The sequence below is a fragment of the Papaver somniferum genome, chromosome 6 (assembly GCF_003573695.1).
Source record: "Papaver somniferum cultivar HN1 chromosome 6, ASM357369v1, whole genome shotgun sequence".
In the NCBI taxonomy this organism is placed as follows: Eukaryota; Viridiplantae; Streptophyta; class Magnoliopsida; order Ranunculales; family Papaveraceae; genus Papaver; species Papaver somniferum.
The window spans coordinates 40,573,343-40,580,049 of record NC_039363.1 but is presented as its reverse complement, the minus strand read 5'-3'; positions in this window follow the sequence as shown (position 1 = coordinate 40,580,049).

The window sequence follows — 6,707 nt, the reverse complement described above, 5'->3', positions numbered from 1 at the left end:
TCTCCGCGCCAGGGCATGCCAACCATGCAATCCCACCACCGTGCCAATGGCAAACCATGCCAGCCACGTCTCCGCAACAAGGCATGCCGACATGCAAACCGTGCCACATGCGCCAATGGCATGCCGTGCCAGACACATCTCCGCGCCAACCATGCCAACCATGCCAGACGCACCACCGTGCCAATGGAAAACCATGCCAGCCACGTCTTTGCACCAAGGCATGCCAACCGCACTACATGTTCCAATGTTAGGTCGTGCCAGCCACATCTCTGCGCCAAGGCATTCCAACCATGCCAGCCGCACCACCGTGCCAATTGAAAACCATGCCAGCCACGCCTCCGCGCCAAGGCATGCCAACCATGCCAGCCGCACCACATGTGCCAATGGCATGCCGTGCCAGCCGCATCTCCTCGTCGAGATATGCCGACCATGCCAGCCGTCCCAACTTTCCATGCACAATGCAGGCTGCCAAAACGAAGGGTTGCAACAATCAACGGCCACCCTTCCACCTGAGATGAAGATCTTAGCCGTCCAAGGTCGCCAGCTAACGCGTGGTAACCTTTGGCCCAATGCCAAGCCTTAATTTTGACCGCGCCTAAACTATGCCAAAACCCTAGCTTGGACACGCCTAAACCATGCCGGCCTTTCCTTCACGTCTGCCAAAACAAAGGTTTGCAACAATCGACGGCCACCCTTCCATCTGAGATGCAGATCTTAGCCGTCCAAGGTCGCTAGCTAACGCGTGGTAACCTTTGGCCCAACGCCAAGTCCTAATTTTGGCCACGTCCAAACTATGCCAAAACCCTAGTTTTGGCCGCGCCTAAACAATGCCAAAATCCTAGCTTGGCCACGCCAAAACCATGCCGACCTTTCCTTCACAGCTGCCAAAACGAAGGGTTGCAACAATCAACGGCCACCCTTCCATCTGAGATGCAAATATCAACCGTCCAAGATCGCCGCGCCAAGACATGTTAACCATGACAGCGCTCCACATGTGCCAATGGCATGCCAGCCACATCCCTGCGCCAAAGCATGCCAACCATGCGAGCCGCACCGTTGTGCCAAAACCATGCCAGCCTTTCTTCCACGACGTTGGCTGCCAAAGCGAAGGGTTGCGACAATCAACGTCCACCCTTACATCTATGATACATATCTTAGTCGTCCAAGGTCACCAGCTAATGCATGGAAACCTTTGGCCCAACGCCAAGCCCTATTTTTGGCCGCGCCCAAACTATGCCAAAACCCTAGTTCTTGGCCGCGCCTAAACTGTGCCAAAATCCGAGCTTGGACACGCCTAACCATGTCAAAGCCATGCCGGCCATGCTTTCATGCCGCTGGATACCAAATGAAGGGTTGAAATAATCAACGGCTTACCTTCCTCTTAAGATGCAAATCTCGACCGTCGAGGGTCACCACCGATCCGACAAGTCTCCCAAGCTCAACTTGCCAAACATCAGCAACATGCTACACGTTTTCTACGAAAAAACTCGAGACATCAACACATGTCACAAACTGGGGAATACTCATTAAGGTATTGGTTTGGCAGTTTACAGTGTGCGGCGTACACTACGCCCGTTACAAGACAGTGTCATAAGAATGAGGCGGTTAGTAAATACAGGGAGTAATGGTGAAGCGCTTTCCTTCGTTATGGAACATCATTTCCAGGCATTACCGATTACCACCTCCTCCCATTTACTCATCTGTTTCTATTTCTTACGATACCAGAATACGTTTCACTTGGACTTGTATAAATAGTTCTTACCTATTACCCTCGAATAACAAGTTTTTTTCAATTCAAACCAAAACCATAAACTAGGCGTTTCATTTGCCTTTCAAAAAAAAAACCCTAAGTAAAGAAGTTCAGAAGACAGAAATGCATTCAAGAAAAGTTTTTCAACAATGGCTTGCTCTTCTTAGAGAAATCCTCCTTCGTGCTTTGAAGAGCCTCCCGTTTCAGCTTCAACTTTCTGGAAAACTTTTCGACTTCCGCTTCCTGCTGTTTGACCACGTCCGTAAAAGGACCTTCGACTGTCTCGGCCAGCAACTTTTCAACCTCGGAGAAGCCTTCAACGAACCAAGGAGCATTGAACTCGAAGTCTACGCACATGTCATAATGGAACTTCCAGCTCGAGATTACATCCTCAAAAACAGTATGACCAGTCAGGTTGCACATGTCGTCAATTGAAGATAATGCTTCCTCCACACGCTTAACCAACGCGAGTCGGCTAATAATTCTGTTGGTCGTGGCGATATGTCCGTAGCTTTCCCATATCTTAGTGTATAGTACCGCATACTTTGCTGGCACACTAAAGCCCCCGATCAACACGTGATCCAGAGGAACCAGGTATAAAAGAGTGAAGGTGGCTCCCGCGACTGAATCATCGACCGACAAAGAATTCCTAACTAGAATTGTGCCAGTGGTCACTGGAGTACTCTCCATTGTATGAGTCCCAACAACACCTTCATCTCGAGCAACCTCTGTTCCAAGGTCACCAGGTGCGGCTGCCACGGTTGGAGACAAAGATGTGTCTTCACAAGTCTCCGTCTCAGGTCCATTTTCAGAAACAGATTCCCCCTATGATATCACGGATTAGATGTTTTCCAAAAATAAGAGAGAGAAGGAAGAAGAAAAACTTGTAGGAGACTCACTGATTTGCTTTCAGATCGATTAGAAGAAGATTCAGCACTGCTGTTGGAAGAACTATTCTCGCCGTCACTAGACTCCGAACTTTCTTCCTTCTCGGGTTCCTCTTCACCACGGATAGGTTCAGCATCGCCACCCTCCGTCTCAAGAAATGTTGTCTTCTGACTACTTGCAAGTTTGGTAAAGGCATTCACACTGCTGAGACCCTGGGAAAGGCACAAAGACAGACGCTCAGAAAAGAAACGAGGATATACGCAATCCAACTAAAATCAGGGAGAAAATCATACGTACTCACATATTAGAAGAACTGAAAGTCGGAAGAGCTGTCGAATCTGGCTGGAAACCATCTGCACGGCTTTTAGACCTTCGCTCCTTCGCTCGGGGACTGTCCGCGTCCCGGCTGACGGATTTTCGCTTAGTCGAAAAGGGGTCCCTCAACAGCGGATGCTCAGCTAAAACTACGAGGGAAGGCTTACCACAACGATTCTCTGCCACATCATTCACGAATCCATGAATAGCGAGAAACTCATCCTGCCAGAACGTGTTATATTTGGAGGTCGTTGATAGATTTCATTCCGGGAGCAGAAAAGGGAGACTTTTACCCGGTGTAAGAACACTAGCATTGAGAATGGATGGCAATGGGTCTTCTGGAACAACAGGCTGACAGGAAAGTGGGACCCCTTGGTTAAATACCATATGTTGAGCCGCCCTATCAATATTATAAGAGACTGCCTTACAAGATCCTCGAAAGAAAGACGACACATGACCAGGCATGCAGCTTCGTATGAACACCACCTCTCCAACGCTCATATCATTTTCATCGGAAGACAAAGACATGTTCGGGACAGGAGAAAAAGTGTTGACCTGAACTATGGATGTATGCACCGGAGCCCATGGACGAAAATTAACCGCGTACGAGTTTTCAAGGAATCCAACCAGGTTTGAACCAGTCCTTAGGCGCCTATTCACCCAGCAGAGTATCCTGGAGCCACCCCAAGACTCGGGAAGTAAGGACAACGGTTTTGGAGCATACCTCTCGAAGTGCTCCCACAACCACGCTTGGATAAAAGTGGCATGGACGTAAGAGTCCACTTTCATGTAACCATTTGAAGTGCACATGTCTGCGACCAAATGATCCAAATATGTGTACATAGAACCAAGAAACAATCTCCCAATGGGGAGAACGACACCTTTTGCTAATTTTATGGCGAACTTGATAAGTTCCTGTCTTATCTCCTTCTTACCAGAGCCATCATCGAAAATATCTATGGATAATCAAAGAGCCAAGAACGTCGTAACATGAAGTGTACTATTCTTCTGATTCGTCTCCAACTCATCGGGAAACCATTGAGACACCCACCAGCTATAGAAGCACCTCGTCTCGTTTTCTTTCCGAACGAACCCTTTTGACTTCCCAACCAGAGCGGCGCGCATTTCTTCTTCATCTCCAGACAACTTGATATCAAGGTTTCCTATTACGGGAAGGTTCGGCAAGACGGTCACGCTCGCTAAGGAGATAGTCATTTCACCCCACCTACATATGGCCGTATGAGTGTCTGGACACCATCTGGAAATGAAAGCAACCAAGCCTGGAATATCTTTCTTAATTTGAAGTGCTGCAGAAGTCGCGATAGCATCAATGATCTGCGCCTTGGTCAAGTGGACTCTTACACAGTCCTGGCTTATCATGAATCACATCCATTTGTCAAAGGAACGCAATGGACTCACACTGATTTTAAATTCAATAGGAGAAGAAGAATACTCTTTCCTCTAAATACAAAACCGTATTACACCCCCTGGCCGGACCGACCGGGATACTCCTTCATTCTCCGAACCGGTCAAAATAATCGGCACGTACTTGGGATGATTTCTCATAGCTGTGGCGGACGTTGTAAAGAATTCATCATCTACGTTCGACTTGAAATTTCCAACGTCTTTCGGTACGGCAGGACTTTTCTCTAGCGACATCCTAACGAAAATTTCCTTACGCTGCTTTCACCTTCAAAATAACTACAATAGAACAATACGAAGAGAAATTACTACGAAAGTGCATGGAAGCTATTTTATCAACCAACAGAGGATCCATTCTGGACACGAGCCAATTTTCTACAAAGTCATAATGCGCATAGGCAAAGAAATGGGGACTGGCAGCCCCTGCGTCTCCGCGGAAAACACGCCTCATGCCAAGGCCGTACCCTGCAGCGAGAAGTATACACCCGGCCAAGAAAGCGAGCCCCTCCACGGAAACCATGCACACGGCCAAACCAAGGAAAGGGAGGAAACCCTAAAAACTAGGTTTTCGTAGGAAGGAACGGGTGGAAGTTACCTGCTCATGCATGCCTACTTTGCGTAACAATTGAGGTGGCCAACATCATTACAGTATGCACGCCAAAATAATTCTACAAATTCATGGAAAATTTATCTACGGCTGGGGTTCATACCAATACAGAAGAACAAATATTTCTACAAGTTCATGAAAGGTACACCTATGGCTAGGGTTTGCACCAACACAAGAAAACAAGAATTTTTTTTTGAATAGGAAACGTTGGAAGACATACTTGAGATACGCTTTCTTACTTTATTGCTATCGCGTGGCCAGGACGTAAGAACAAAGGTATGAAATAAAAGGGAGAGGCCGACCCATTTTATAGGCGTGACACTTTGGAGTTTGAATAAGGAAAGGAATTCCTATTTGAGTTAAGTAAGGAAAAGAGGCAATCGGGCCCGCGAAGACAAGCCACCACCGTACCAAATAGTCCGCGCCATGCCTTGCCTCACCGTGCAAACCGCGCCATGACTTGCCACACCGAGACGTCGCCCAAGCCCAATACCACGCCAACGCCAACGCTAAGTCTATGCTAACGACCCCATTCCAAGACAATACTACACTGACGGCTCCATTCCAAGCCGCACAATACCTACAACTCCCATTCCGAGCCGAGCAATGCCAAAAACTCGCTAAGCCAGCACCTCCGCGTTCCCTAGCCCAGCCAAGACGACGTGTGACCAAGCCAAGCCAACAGTCTACGTCTCACCACTTCAAGGTCTAGTCAGCAATACCACGAGTAGAATTTATGCAAGGCCGCCAACACGAGAATCACGAACTCTCCTTATCTCTCGAAAAAGGTTAGCCGGGTCTTCCTGACCATTTTTCATGACTTGTCATTTCGATTTTGTCCTTGCCTGTCACCATCTTATGCTTACCTCGCAACAATGCTCTTTTTCCGAGCTAAGCAGGGGACTTAATGTTGATGGTGGTTTTTATCTTAGGGTTAAAATCATAAAACCGTACATCTGACATGACGTCACTACGACCACTAGCGCATTTATTGAATCAATCAGCATGCCTACGTAATAATTACCAGGGTACCTTTTTTTTATATACATACATGTGTTATGTTCCACGGCAGAACCCTTAGTATTGACCGACATCATCTTAGTATATACCAAACCCTAATTCTCATACTACCGTGCCAATGACAAACCATGCCAGCCACGTCTCCGCGCCAAGGCATGCCAACCATGCCAGCCACGTCTCCGCGCCAAGGCATGCCAACCATGCCAGCCGCACCACCGTGCCAATGGCATGCCAACCATGCCAGCCACGTCTCCGTGCCAAGGCATGCTGACCATGCCAACCGCACCACCGTTCCAATGGCAAACCATGCCATCCACGTCTCCGCGCCAAGGCATGCCGACCATGCCTGCCGCGCCACATGTGCCAATGGCATGCCGCGCCAGCCACGTCTCCGCGCCAAGGCATGCCAACAATACCAGCCACACCACCGTGCCAATGGAAAACCATGCCAGCCGCACCACATGTGCCAATGGAATGCCGTCCCATTCACATCTCCCCGCCAAGGCATGCCAACCATGCCATCTGCACCACCGTGCCAATGGAAAACCATACCAGCCACGTCTCCGCGCCATGGCATGCCAACCATGCCAGCTGCGCCACATGTGCCAATGGCATGCCGTGCCAGCCACGTCTCTGCGCCAAGGCATGCCAACCATGAAAGCCCACCATCGTGCCAATGGAAAACCATGCTAGCCACGTCTCCGC